Raw genomic sequence first — 16,377 nt, forward strand, 5'->3', positions numbered from 1 at the left:
AAGAATCTCTGATGGCTTGTTTTGATTTCCCAATTCTCTGATATAGATTTGCTTTGAGTTCCTATTTTCACCACTGGTTATCTTAAAATAATCATCTGACCCACTTTATTTCCTATTTCTCAGTTTAAAAAATTCCAGTCACGAAATATCCTTTTCTTTTTCTTCTTCCATCCTACAGACCCATTTTCATAGTGATTTGTGGAACTAATGATAGAAGCATTTGTGACTGGCATTTGATTGCATTGAGCTGTCAGCTGCTGTGGAGTATGCTTCAAAGTGTGTGGGTGTTCAAACACTCAGACAAGCAGCCTTGCAGCTCCACACTGCTGAGTGGAGGAAATGAACAGAAAAGAAAGAAGAGGCTGTTTATTTTACATAACTTTTATTTTAAGATCAAGAACAATGGGAGTGGGGAGGGGAGAGAGACACAGAGAGAAGTGGATTCTTCCAAAACAATAAATGATTATTCAGAGGTGGGGGGAACAATGCAAAATGTAACAACAACAACAAAAACAAAAACAGAATTTTGTACCAGTGAACCAAAATCAGTTATTTGATCTGTAAAGGACAGTGGAGCTTTAAAATACAAATGTCAGTGTGAGAGAGGAAGATTTATTTGAATTCAGAAAGAAGTATCTGGGGTTGGAATAGAAAGGGAGCTAGAACCCTTCACCAAAAATTTGAGACAAATAGGTAGGCTCTGATGTACATAGTACATCCTCTCTTTGATTGTCTAGTTTAGCCCTTATATTAATTTCCTAAGGCTGCTATAACAAATTACAACCAACTTGATGATTTAAGACAATATAAATTTATTCCCTTATTCTCTCATGGTTCTGGAGGCCAAATGTCCAAAATAAATATCACTGGGCTGAAATCAAGGTGTCTACAGGGTTGTACTTCCTCTGGAGGCTGTAGGGGAGAATCTGTCCTTGGCTCTTCCAGCTTTAGTGTCTATTGGTGTTTCTTGACTTGGGGCCACATTACTCCAATTTCTGCCTATAAGGTCATACTACATTCTGTTCTTCTGCCCTCCGCTCTTCTGCTTATGGAAATCTCCCTCTGCCTCCCTCTTGTAAGGGTATATGTGATGGTGAAATTGCCTTCATAAAATTAGTAAAAAGCCACAAATTAAAATTATGGGAGGGCCCTGAATTTTGTTAAGATATTTTTCTTTCTCTCTGACGTTTTCCTCCTTCATACCTTAGTGCTTGCACATAATCATTTCAGTAAATAATAGTCATTAATAATTGATTATCTTCCTATCCTAGTCCCCAGGCAGGGGTCCACATTATTGATGAACTTGTTTTTCCTTTTAAAAAACAATGCTCATGCAGTCCACCTCAATGACTTCCAGAGTTGGATTGGCTGAAAAGTTGAGCAGCTTTGATCCCTGGGTGTCTTACCTCCTGAAAACCTTTCTTCTAAGCTATAGGCATAAATGATATCCCACTATTGTTTCCTAGCTTGCTTTTCTATAGCAACTGGCAGTCAAAAAAGCTGTTGTGAAACCTAAGACTGGCCTTCATGATATTTTTCAGACTTTGCATACAAGTTGACCAACTGATACCAACTGAATCCATTGCCCATTACCCCAACCAAGAACATGATTTGATTGGTCCTGTTACTCCCCCATCTTCCTGAACTGACTGAATGCATGAAAACAGTTTCAATTTCATCCCCAGCCTATCAGCAGCACCCATTCCCTAGCCCCCTGCCTGCCAATCAATCCTTAAAAATTCTAGCCTCTGAATTCTTGAGGAAATGGCTTTGAGAAATATCTTCCATCCTCCTCACTTGGTTGTCTTATAATTAAACTCTTTCTTTACTACAACACCTGCTGTCTCAGTGTTCAGCTCTGTCTGTGCAAGAACCCTGTCAGGTAGCAATAATGGCCTGGAAGGCCTACCCAGCTAAAAACCTTTTAAACCTTTTTTTTTTTTTTGCCATATAAGGTAACAATCCCAGGTTATAGGGATTGGGATGTGCCTCTTTTTCAGAGGCCATTTTTCATCCCATTACAGCCCCCAAACTTTATACTCAACAACAACAAAAGACAAAATTAATGCAGCTCAGACTCAGCTTCTTCAGAGGGCAGTTAAGCAGCCCCTTTGAGCAGTGTAAGAGAGCAGAAGAAAAACAGTTGGCTCAGCTTACCAAACATTTCAACCACATATAGTATTTCAGCCCATCCTTATAGACTGGCTGCCCAGACATCACATGGTTGGCCTTTTCTTTAATCAGGCTCCTATAAGGGAGTGATTATGAAAATGACCTAAGAAATGCAAAGGTTGGGTCACATTTCAAATGGGCAGAAAGTCAGAAAAATTTTTACAACGAACAGTTTTCTAAGAAAATAATTGTTTTAAAATATGGGCACTGGAGACCCTGGATTCAAGGCCTAGGGCTAACTGTACTGAATCCTATTTACTCATTCCTCTCGATTTAAGCCTTCTTATAAAATTATACAAAACCAGGAAGCATTTTATACTACTCCTTGGACACTTCCACATGAATATCCTGCCACGTGCACCTCAACCTCATTATGTCCAAAACAGGACACAATATCTTTCACCAGGAACCTGTTTGTCTCTTTTGTTCACTGTTATATCTTGACAGCAGCTGTGTTAACCTGAGATAAAGGAGCTTAGAAATTGAAAACCCCATGAAACTATGTAAAAACATTGGCATATGTGCATTTGTGCCTTTTTCAGGGGAGAATTCCACAGCCTTCATCAAATCTCCCTGGAAACTTTGACCTCAAAACAGAAATGAAAGCCAGCTGTGGCCTGGCACTCAGCCAGATCTGCATAAGCATTTGCTGCATAGTGCTGTACATTCTCAGTAGATAATGTCCACTGCTTTATTTGCAGGCATTTATGTATTATCATAAATTATCAGGATGGCTGATTGGGACTTAGGGTTCAGTAAGTTCCTGTAAGACAAATTCTGTCACCATATCTTTCCTGCTAAGTAAAGGTACATGTCTAGGATCAAGTACAAAAGTAAGGTCTTTGCGTCTCTGAGAAACTGAATTTTGCCCTTGATAATAAGGGAGCAAAGGACCATACTGAGCACTTTTTCTGTGTCTAAGGATTATTTTGATATGCCAACATCTATTTAATAGATCTCATTCTTGGAATGACTTGTCCTATCCCCTCCAACTTTTCTTAATTCATCCTTCAGCTATCAGCTTAAATAAATATTTCTTCCCCAGTAAAGACTTCCCTGATCAACACCCCTGGGAAAAGACCACAGACTAAAATTTTGAAATATTGGTCTGTTTTTTTACTGAAGATCTCCATGCAGGAAAGTGAACTGGAACACCAGCTAGAAGCTAGGGACTCATGAACTATCACACATTGCTTTTGACTCTGGAACACTCCAATATTTCTCTCCAATCCTGTCCCTGCTCAGAATCAGTTTGATATCCACAGGGAAGGAAAGGCTTGTGCTCAGCAGGAAATAAATTTCAATAGGTCATTACATTTGAAAAAGAGATTAAAATGGACATCTTGAAAACAGAGTCACAGTAGGAACTGGAGATCCAAGATGAATGAATAGGAACAGCTCTGGAGTGCAGTTCCCAGTGAGAACACAGAGGGTGAATGGTTACTGCATTTCCAAATGGGTTTTTACTGCCCACAGACCAGGAGATTCCCCAGCAGAAAAGTGCCACAAGACTCCAGCATGGATGTTTCAGCCAGTGCAGTGGGTCTCCGCAAAAAACTCTCACAAATCTGCGTGGCTGTTTCAACTGGCGCCTGGAACACCTGAGAGACAGAGTTGCCAATTTAACCAAAAAAAAGGGGGCTGAAACAGGGAGCCTAGTGATCTGGCTCAGCAGGTCCCATTCCGACAAAGACCAGCAATCTGACAAGCTCTGGTTTGAGAGTTTCACCGCAAGCACAGCTGGACCTGGGATGGTCCAGCTCTGTGGGGAGAAGGGCGCCTGCCTTTGTCAAGTCAGTCCACCACTACCAAGGCAGTCAGCCATTACCAAGGCAGTCCACCATTACCAAGGCAGTCCACCATTACCAAGGCAATCTGCCAAATTTCGAGGCAGTCTGCCATTACAGAGGCAGTCTGTCATTACAGAGACAGCCCACCATTACTGAGGCAGATGGCCATTACTGAGGTAATTCTAACTATACCTCTATAAACAAAACTGCAAGGAAGTTCACACAGCAGCTGGGCAGAGCCCACAGCAGCTCAGCAATGTCTCTGCAAGTAGACTGTGACTAGGCTACCTCCTCGCTGGGCAAGACATCTCTGAAAAAAGGCAGCAGCACATCAGAAACTTATAAACAAAGCCCCACCTTCCCAGGACAGACCACTGGGGAAAAAAAGGCAATTATGAGTTCTGCTGAAGCAGACTTAAACGTACCTGCCCAGAAGCTCTGAATGGAACAACAGAGCTCACAGCTCAGCACTTGAACTCCCATGAGGGACAGGCTGTCTCCTCAAGCAGCTCCCTGACCCCTGTATATCCAAAGAGACACCTTGTAAAGGAGAGCTCAGGCTGATATCTGTTGGGTATCTTCTGGGAAAAAGACAACAAAAGAAAAAACTGGCAGCAATCTTTACTGTTCTGTAGCTGCCACAGGTGATCCCCAGGCAAGCAATCCTACAGCAGAGGGGCCTGACTATTAGAAGGAAAACTAAAAAAACAGAAAGAAATATTTTCATCATCAACAAAAAGGACGTCCACTCAGAGACCCCATCCAAAAGTCACCAACTACAAAGACCACAGGTAGATAAATCCACAAATATGGGAAGAAACCAGCAAACCAGCGCAAAAAGGATGAAAACACCCAAAACCAGAATGCCTCTCCTCCTCCAAGGGATCACAACCCCTCACCAGCAAAGGAACATAGCTGGATGGAGAATGAGTCTGATGAATTGACAGAAACAGGCTTCAGAAGGTGGGTAATAACAAACTTCTCTGAACTAAAAGAACATGTTCTAACCCAATGCAAAGAAACTAAGAACCTTGAGAAAACGTTTGACAACATGCTAATGAGAATAACAGCTTAGAGAAGAATATAAATGACTAGACGGAGCTGAAAAACACAACACGAAAACTTTGCAAAGCATACACAAGTTTCAATAGCCAAATTGACCAAGCAGAAGAAAGGATATCAGAGATTGAAGATCAACTCCATGAAATAAAATGAGAAGGCAAGATTAGAGAAAAAAAAGCGAAAAGAAATAAACAAAGCCTCCAATATATATGGGATTATGTGAAAAGACCTAATCTATGTTTGTTATGTGTACCTGAATGTGATGGAGAGATTGAATCCAAGCTGTAAAACACTCTTCAGGATATTATCCAGGAGAACTTCCCCAACCTAGCAAGGCAGGCCAATATTCAAGTCCAGGAAATACAGAGAACACCACAGAGATATTCCTCAAGAAGAACAACCCCAAGGCACATAATCATCAGATTCACCAGGGTTGAAATGAGGAAAAAATGCTAAGGGCAGTCAGATAGAAAGGTCAGGTTACCCACAAAGGGATGTCTTCAGTCTTACAGGAGATCTTTCAGCAGAAACTCTACAAGCGAGAAGAGAGTGGGGTCCACTATTCAACATCGTTAAAGAAAAGAACTTTCAACCTAGAATTTCATATCCAGCCAAACTAAGCTTCATAAGCAAAGGAGAAATAAAATCCTTTATGAACAAGCAATTGCTGAGAGATTTCATCACCATCAGGTCTGCCTTACAAGAGCACCTGAAAGAAGCACTAAACATAGAAAGGAACAACCAGCACCAGCCACTCCAAAAACATACCAAATAATAAAAAGCATCAACATAATGAAGAAACTGCATCAACTAATGGGCAAAACAACCAGCTAGCATCAAAATGGCAGGATCAAATTCACATATAACAATATTAATCTTAAATGTAAATGGACTAAATGCCCCAATCAAAAGACACAGATGGGCAAATTGGATAAAAGTCAAAAACCATTGGTGTGCTGTATCAAGGAAACCCATCTCACATGCAAGAACACACATAGGCTCAAAATAAAGGGATGGAGGAAGATTTAACAAGCAAATGGAGGGCAAAAAAAAAAAAAAAGCAGGAGTTGCAATCCTAGTCTCTGATATAATAGACATTAAACCAACAAAGATCAAAAGAGAAAAAGAAGGGCATTACATAATGGTAAAAGGATGTATGCAACAAGAAGAGTTAATGATCTTAAATATATACTCACCGAAAACAGGAGAACCCAGATACATAAAGCAAGTTCTTAACTACGTATAAAGGGACATAGACTCCCACACAATAATAGTGGGAGACATTAACACCATACTGTCAATATTAGACATATCAACAAGACAGAAAATTAACAAGGATATCCAGGACTTGAACTCAGATCTGGACCAAGAGGACCTAATAGACATATACAGAACTCTCCACCCCAAATCCACAGAATATGCATTCTTCTCAGCACCACATCACACCTACTCTAAAATTGACAACATAATTGGAAGTAAATCACTCCTCAGCAAATGCAAAAGAATGGAAATCATAACAAACAATCTCTCAGACCACAGTGCAATCAAATTAGAAATCAAAATTCAGAAACTAACTCAGAACTGCACAACTTCATGGAAACTGAACAACTGCCTCTTGAATGTTGACTGAAAAAACAATGACATGAAGGCAAAAATAAAGCTTTGAAACCAGCGAGAACAAAGACACAATGTACCAGAATCTCTGGGACACATCTAAAGCAGTGTCTAGAGGAAAATTTATAGCAATAAATGCCCACATGCAAAGGAAGGAAAGATCGAAAATCTACACCCTATTATCAAAATTGAAAGAGCTAGAGCAGCAAGATCGAATAAACTCAAAACCTAGCAGAAGACAAGAAATAACCAAGATCAGAGCAGAACTGAAAGAGAGAGAGACACAAAAAACCCTTCAAAAAAAAAAATCAATAAATCCAGGAGCTTCTTTTTGGAAAAGATCAACAAAATAGACAGACTGCTAGCCAGATTATTAAAAAAGAAAAGAGAGAAGAATCAAATAGGGACAATAAAAAACAATAAGGGGATATCACCATCGATTCCACAGAAATACAAACCACCATCAGAGATTACTACAAACAACTCTATGCACATAAACCAGTAAACCTGGAAGAAATGGATAAATTCCTGGACACTTGCACCCTCCCAAGCCTAAACCAGGAAGAAGTCGAAACCCTGAATAGACCAATAACAAAGGCTGAAGTTGAGGCAGCAATTAATAGCCTCCCAACCAAAAAAAGGTCAGGTCCAGACGGGTTTACAGTCGAATTTTACCAGACATGCAAAGAGGAGCTGGTATCACTCCTTCTGAAACTATTTCAAACAATCCAAAAAGAGGAAATCCTTCCCAAATCATTTTTTGAGACCAACATCATCCTGATTCCAAAACCCGGCAGAGACTCAACAAGAAAAGAAAACTTCAGGCCAATATCCATGATGAACATAGATGCAAAAATCTTCAATAAAATACTGACAAGCCGATTGCAACAGCACATCAAAAAGCTTATCCACCATGATCAAGTAGGCTTCATCCCGGGGATGCAAGGCTGGTTCAACATACGCAAGTCTATAAACATAATTCACCACATAAACAGAACCAAAGACAAAAACCACATGATTATCTCAATTGATGCAGAGAAGGCCTTTGACAAAATTCAACAGCCCTTTATGCTAAAAACACTCAATAAGCTAGGTATCGATGGAACGTATCTCAAAATAATAAAAGCTATTTATGACAAACCAACAGCCAATATCATACTGAATGGGCAAAAACTGGAAGCATTCCCCTTGAAATGTGGCACCAGACAAGGATACCCACTCTCACCACTGCTATTCAATATAGTATTAGAAGTTCTAGCCAGAGCAATCAGGCAAGAAAAAGAAATAAAGGGCATTCAAATAGGAAAGGAGGAAGTCAAATTGTCTCTATTTGCAGACGACATGATCGTATATCTAGAAGACCCCATCGTCTCAGCCCCAAACCTCCTGAAACTGATAAGCAAGTTCAGCAAAGTCTCAGGATACAAAATCAATGTGCAAAAATCACATGCATTCCTATACACCAATAACAGACTTAAAAAGAGCCAAATCAAGAACAAACTTCCATTCACAATTGCCACAAAGAGAATAAAATACCTAGGAATACAACTAACAAGGATCGTAAAGGACCTCTTCAAGGAGAACTACAAGCCACTGATCAACGAAATAAGAGAGGACACAAACAGATGGAGAAACATTCCATGTTCATGGTTAGGAAGAATCAATATCGTGAAAATGGCCATACTGCCCAAAGTAATTTACAGGTTCAATGCTATCCCCATCAAGCTACCAATGACCTTCTTCGCAGAACTGGAAAAAACCACCTTAAACTTCATATGGAACCAAAAGAGAGCCCGCATAGCCAAGTCAATTCTAAGCAAAAAGAACAAAGCGGGGGGCATCACACTACCAGACTTCAAACTATACTACAAGGCTACAGTAATCAAAACAGCATGGTACTGGTACCAAAACAGAGATATAGACCAATGGAACAGAACAGAGGTCTCGGAGGCAACACAACATATCTACAACCATCTGATCTTTGACAAACCAGACAAAAACAAGCAATGGGGAAAGGATTCCCTGTTCAATAAATGGTGTTGGGAAAGCTGGCTAGCCACGTGCAGAAAGAAGAAACTAGACCCCTTCCTGACACCTTACACTAAAATTAACTCCAGATGGATTAATGACTTAAACATAAGACCTAACACCATAAAAACCCTAGAAGAAAATCTAGGCAAAACCATTCAGGACGTAGGTGTAGGCAAGGACTTCATGACCAAAACACCAAAAGCATTGACAACAAAAGCCAAAATAGACAAATGGGACCTAATCAAACTCCACAGTTTCTGCACAGCAAAAGAAACAAACATTAGAGTGAATTGGCAACCAACAGATTGGGAAAAAATTTTTGCAGTTTACCCATCTGACAAAGGGCTGATATCCAAAATTTACAAAGAACTAAAGCAGATTTACAAGAAAAAAACTAACAAGCCCATTCAAAAGTGGGCAAAGGATATGAACAGACACTTTACAAAAGAAGACATACGTGAGGCCAACAAACATATGAAAAAATGCTCATTATCACTGGTCATCAGAGAAATGCAAATCAAAACTACATTGAGATACCATCTCACGCCGGTAAGAATGGCGAACATTAAAAAATCTGGAGACAGCAGATGCTGGAGAGGATGTGGAGAAATAGGAACACTTTTGCACTGTTGGTGGGAGTGTAAATTAGTTCAACCATTGTGGAAGACAGTGTGGCGATTCCTCAAGGACCTAGAAACAGAAATTCCATTTGACCCAGCAATCCCATTACTGGGTATATATCCAAAGGATTACAAATCGTTCTACTATAAGGACACGTGTACATGAATGTTCATTGCAGCACTGTTTACAATAGCAAAGACCTGGAACCAACCCAAATGCCCATCGACGATAGACTGGACAGGGAAAATGTGGCACATATACACCATGGAATATTATGCAGCCATCAAAAACGATGAGTTTGGGTCCTTTGTAGGGACATGGATGAACCTGGAAACCGTCATTCTCAGCAAACTGATAGAAGAGCAGAAGATCAAACACCGCATGTTCTCACTCATAGGTGGGTGTTGAACAATGAGAACACATGGACACAGGGAGGGGAGCACTACACACTGGGGTCAGTTGGGGGGAAATAGGGGAGGGACGGTGGGGGGTGGGAAGCTGGGGAGGGATAGCAGGGGGAGAAATGCCAGATGTAGGTGATGGGGAGGAAGGCAGCAAATCACACTGCCACGTGTGTTCCTATGCAACAATTTTGCATGTTCTTCACATGTACCCCAAAACCTAAAATGCAATAAAATAAATAAATGGGGGAAAAATACAGAAAAAAAATAAAAAAATAAAAACAGATGTAATAAATATTTGATTCATTACTTCCAAAAAAAAAAGCTTATCCATCATGATCAAGTAGGCTTCATCCTGGGGATGCAAGGCTGGTTCAACATACACAAGTTTATAAACGTAATTCACCACATAAACAGAACCAAAGACAAAAACCACATGATTATCTCGATAGAGGCAGAGAAGGCCTTCAACAAAATTCAATAGCGCTTTATGCTAAAAACTCTCAATAAACCAGGTATTGATGGAACGTATCCCAAAATAATAAAAGCTATATACGAAAAACCCACAGCCAATATCATACTGCATGGGCAACAACTGGAAACATTCCCTTTGAAATCTGGCACTAGACAAGGATGCCCTCTCTCATCACTCCTATTCAATATAGTATTAGAAGTTCTAGCCAGAGCAATTAGGCAAGAAATAGAAATAAAGGGTACTGAATTAGGAGAGGAGGAAGTAAAATTATCTCTATTTGCAGATTACATGATTGCATATTTAGAAGCCCCATTGTCTCAGCCCAAAATCTTGTGAAACTGATAAGCAACTTCAGCAAAGTCTCAGCATACAAAATCAATGTGCAGAAATCACAAGCATTCCTATATACCAATAACAGACTAAACAAGAACCAAATCAAGAACAAACTACCATTCACAATTGCTATAAGGAGAATAAAATTCAATGGCCCTTTAGCATAAACGGCTGTTGAACTAACAAAGGATGTAAAGGACCTCTTCAAGGAGAACTACAAACCACTGCTCAACGAAATAACAGAGGACACAAACAGATAGAAAAACATTCCATGATCATGGTTAGGAAGAATCAATATTGTGAAAATGGCCATACTGTGAAAAGTAATTTATAGATTCAATGCTATCCCCATAAAGCTACCTATGACCCTCTTCGCAGAACAGGAGAAAACCATCTGAAACTTCATATGGAACCAAAAGAGAGCCTGCATATCCAAGACAATTCTAAGCAAAAAGAACAAAGCTGGAGGCATCATGCTACCTGACTTCAAACCATACTACAAGACTACAGTAATCAAAACAGCATGGTACTGTACCAAAACAGAGATATACACCAATGGAACAGAAAAGAGGCCTTGGAGGCAACACCACACATCTACAACCATCTGATCTTTGACAAACCTGACAAAAGCAAGCAATGGGGAAGGATTCCCTGTTTAATAAATGGTGTTGGGAAAACTGGCTAGCCACGTGCAGAAAGCAGAAACTGGACCCCTTCCTGACACCTTACACTAAAATTAACTCCAGATGGATTAAAGACCTAAACATAAAACCTAACACCATAAAAGCCCTAGAAGAAAACCTAGGCAAAACCATTCAGGACATAGGCATAGGCAAAGACTTCATGACCAAAACACCAAAAGCATTGGCAACAAAAGCCAAAACAGACAAACGGGATCTAATTAAACTCCAGAGCTTCTGTACAGCATAAGAAACCATCATCAGTGTGAACTGGCAACCAACAGAATGGGAAAAAATTTTTGGAATCTACCAATCTGACAAAGGGCTAATATCCAGAATCTACAAAGAATTAAATCAGATTTACAAGAAAAAACAAACAAACCCATCCAAAAGTGGACAAAGGATATGAACAGACACTTTTCAAAAGAAGACATTTATGAGGCCAACAAACATATGAAAAAATACTCATCATCACTGGTCCTTAGAGAAATGCAAATCAAAATCACACTGAGATAACATCTCACGCCAGTCAGAATGGTGATCATTAAAAAATCTGGAGACAACAGATGCTGGAGAGGATGTGGAGAAATAGGAACACATTTACATTGTTGGGGGGAGTGTAAATTAGTTCAACCATTGTGTAAGACAGTGTGGCAATTCCTCTAGGACCTAGAAATGTAAATTCCATTTGACCCAGCAATCCCATTACTGGGTATATATCCAAAGGATTATAAATAGTTCTAGTATAAGGACACATGCACACGTATGTTCATAGCGGCACTGTTTACAACAGCAAAGACCTGGAACCAACCCAAATGCCCATCGATGATAGATCGGACAAGGAAAATGTGGCACATATACACCATGGATTACTATGTGGCCATCAAAAATAATGACGTCGTGTCCTTTGTATGGACATGGATGAATCTGGAAACCATCATTCTCAGCAAACTGACACAAGAAGAGAAAATCAAACACTGCATGTTCTCACTCACAGGCAGGTGTTGAACAATAAGAACACATGGACACAACGAGGGGAGCATCACACACTGGGGTCTGTTTGCGGGGGACTAGGGTAGCGAAAGCTTGGGGTAGGGAGGTTGAGGAGGGATAACATAGAGACAAATGCCAGATATAGGTGATGGGGGCATGGAGGCAGCAAACCACATTGCCATGTAGGTACCTATGCAATAATCCTGCATGTTCTGCACATGTACCCCAGAACCTAAAGTGCAATAAAATATATTTAAAATAAAAAACAAAAACAAAGAGAGTCACAGTACTCCTTAGGACAACTAAGGAAGACTAAGGACTCTATGACATTGAAAACCATCGTGATAAATGTTTTAGGGAATAAAACATTAAGGATTTATTTCCCCACTGAATTTTTAATTTTTAGAAACTGTAAAGTTCTATTGATTTGGAGGAATTGATTTTCCCTTCACAACACGTTGTTATGTCTGTTCATGTTTTTTGTTTATGGCATTTATCACAATTATAATTAAATAGCACATTTATATAATTTTATGTTTAATGACTTTCTTTTATCCTTGTTGATAGGTTTGTAAGGGCAAGGAATGTCTGTCTTTCCTATTGCCTGACAGTGCCATGCACATAGTAGATGCCGGTAAATACTGGATAGATATAATGGAAGCATTAATTACCATAGAATTGTGATTGTTTCTCTTTCCCACTGAGAGCTGTTCTTTGACCATAGCAATTAATTATCGAATATAAATAAAATTTAGTCCTGGCTGTTTCAAATGAGTATGATTCTTTAAATGGGATTATTCTACATGGCTGTCCCAAAAGCAGGACTTCTCAATCTTGGCACAATTGACATTTTAGGCAGGAGAATTCTTTGTTGTGGGTGTCTGTCCTGTGCATTGAAGAATGTTTAGCAGTGTCTCTGCCTACTAAATGCCAGTAACACCACCTTCCCCAGGCTGTGACAACCGAAAGTGTCTTCCTACATTGCCACATGTCCCCTGGGGGCAGAACTGCCCCCCAATAGAAAACCAGTTATTAAAGGAAGAAGAGATATTTCTGAATCTGGGACACAATTCCCCTGGCACGATGTAAAAGGGGAAAATGAAACCATAGCTAAATGCCCTAAAATCTAGGCATCTGAGGCAATCTTTGCCTAGGTGTTTTGTTTTGCCTTGTTTCCATTTACTGTAATAAATCTGTACTCCAAAAAATTATTGGGTTTTATACTTTGGTTTATTATTATTTCTTAGTTTTTTTTTCTGCAAACACCTCTTGAAAAAAACCCAGTTTTGTCTCTGTTGAACTAAGAGAAAGAATAATTTTATTTTTTTGAAATTCAGCAGGACAGTTACCTGATCCTGAGATAGATGGAAACCCAGAAAAGAACGCAGAATAGGGGGTAGCTAGGATGTGGATTCTGAGATGTCTGAGCCACTCTGCACAGTATGCTTAGGGAAAGCTTCTGACAGCCTCCTTTGGACAAGCAATAAATCACATGGAAGGGTGACTGGAGCAACCAAGAGTGACATTCTTCAGAGGTTAGATGCTAGAAATTACTTAGTAATCCATCTGACTTTTGTGTTTTATCAGTTCTGAGTCTTTCTAAACAAAGCATCAATGAAAGGGAGAATTTAGAGGGAATAATTTTTTGGGTTGTTTTTGCTTTAAAAATTAGTTGCAGCTGTTTCTGCATCCTGAGGAGCTGTAGGAATCTCTTCTCCATAGGAAATCTGTTCAATTTTTTAAGGAATACATGAGGAATGATATTGCATATTAATCATATGCTAAAACTCAAAGGTACAAAGACATAGAGCTTTAAGACAGTTATTTAGTGTCTGACAGCTGGAAGTCAAAAGCAGGATATTGATTTCTCCTTCCTCTTTGCATTTCCTACTCCTACAATCCTAATTCTCCCAAAGGCAAGCAGATACCTCTGGGAGAACAGAGAAAGGGCCATGTATAAAATAATAAAAGATAAAAGTGGAAGTTATAATATTTATTGTACAAAGCCCAAAATCAATCCTTGTTAATTTCCATTTCACTCACCAACAAGCCTTTCTGTTGTAAAAGCAAGGCCCATGGACAATATTGTACATTCAGGAGGATGGGACAAGTTTCAGCATCATAAAGTTGAAGTGCTTCCTACTGGGGTAAGGGAATTTTTTAAGTAAAATAACTTCTATCCTCACCTGGATATATAGAAAAAGTGGAACTCATATAAAAGAGGAAATGGGAAATGAAAACCTGGGGAGTGAGAGATCTTAAAAGATAAACTTAGGCATGTTACAATGTTAAAGAATTCATTTGAGCAAACAGCAACCCATGAATTGGGCAGCACCAAATTGCCAGTGGTTTAGCCTCCAATGAAGGGGCCTGGGGGAAAGTACAGGAAGTAGAGGTGGGGGGGCCTTTTATAAGGTGAACACAGAAGCAAGACAGAAAATATTTGATTGGCTAAACTAGAACAATAGCCTTAAAGTCCTTAGTTAGAGGTTAGTTGGTGGTTTCTAATTGGTTACACTTACATTTCATTTTACTGTTTTCACTATGTTGGGTTTTGGCTTGTTTAGCAGCAGCCAAGGGCACTGGAGCCATCTCAGCCTAATGGCCTCCAAATTAATTTTCTTTAACAGGGGAATTCTCAACGATTTGGTGGGAGAGCAGGCCTGAGGGAGAGGATGACTACCAACAGGGCAGTCTTCATGGGAGTGAAGTCTAGACTATAGGAATCGGGGTGTCTGATGTGTGACACCCCACTGCTGGCTCTCCACTGTCACCCTGTATCAGCAGTACCACGGAGCATGAGGGTACAGCTATGGTCCTGTTCGGTGATGAACTAGATCAGAAGGAAATGTAGATTTCATAATAAAATGACCAGAAGTCACTGAGAAGAATCTGGAGGCAGGAGTTTGGGGTGAGAGCTGACAAGCAACAACTAGGACTGGTGTCTTTCCCACCACCAATCCAGATCCGGCTCTTTCCAGGGCTATATGAAGGGGATATAATTTTATGATGTTTAATGTGGTAGATTAAAAATGGACCCAGATTTATTGTCACTCCCCACATTCAGAATGAGTGCTTTTTTTCCAGTCTTGAATCTGGTCTGGCCCTGTGACTGCTCTAACCAAGAGAATGTGGTGGAGTAATATTGGGCTAATCCTGGACCTAAGCCTTCAGAGGTCTGGCACCTTCTGCTTTGTAGAACCCTGTGTCACCACATGGCTACGGTTGGAGAGAGGACACATGAAAAACCACAGAGAGGCCAGGTGAGAGTGTTAGGTCCTAAGATGGGGTGGAGTTCCGGACACAATACTCCAAATTATGACTGGAAGAGGTCAGAATATGCCACCACAAATGTGCTTCTTTGGCATGAGGATTATTTTGAGCTGATTATTTTGAGAAACTGTGGACACAGGGGAAGCTCTGAAAATAAGGGTAAAAGTACCCCTGTGTAAGAAAAATTTACTTCTATAAACAAAATCTCCGTTTGAAAGGGTGTCTCCAGAGGGATCATGGTGACAGAAGGGAGGACTAGATTGCAGCTCTGACTTGAATGGACAGAGCAGTGTGTGGATATGCGCATTGAGAATTCTTGCTCCGGAATGACTGCAGGAATAAATCAGGAAGCCTGAGAGGACCCACAGACCCTCTGAAGGAAGTGGATTGCTCCTGCAGGACCTAGGAGACACCCCAAATACTGTGCTGTTATCCATGGCTGAGAGACCCACAGACAGTTCACATCACAGGACTCTGTGCAGACAGCCTCCCCGGCACCCTTCCCCCCACCGCAGAGCCTGGTAGACTTGCTGGGTAGCTAGATCCAGAAGAGAGATAACAATCACTAAAGTTTGGCTTCCAGGAAGCCACATCCACAGGAAAAGGGGGAGTACCACATCAAGGGAACACCCTGAGGGACAAAAGAATCTGAACAGCCTTCAGCCCTAGACCTTCCCTCTGTCAGAGTCTGAGCCTGCCCAAATGAGAAGGAGTCAGAAAACCAACTTTGGTAATATGAAAGGGTGTCTCCTTCTGTACCCTGAAAAGAAGAATGACCCAGAATCATTAGAAACTTAATGGAGAAGGCATCAACTTAAATCTGCATAACAACCCTAACCCTTGTTTACTATGTTTTTCCTGGGCATCTCCCCATTGCTGCCCCCTACACACACACACACACACACACACACACACACACACACACACACACA

This window comes from Sapajus apella, unplaced genomic scaffold, assembly GCF_009761245.1.
Source record: "Sapajus apella isolate SASKATOON/1434 unplaced genomic scaffold, GSC_monkey_1.0 scaffold2, whole genome shotgun sequence".
In the NCBI taxonomy this organism is placed as follows: Eukaryota; Metazoa; Chordata; class Mammalia; order Primates; family Cebidae; genus Sapajus; species Sapajus apella.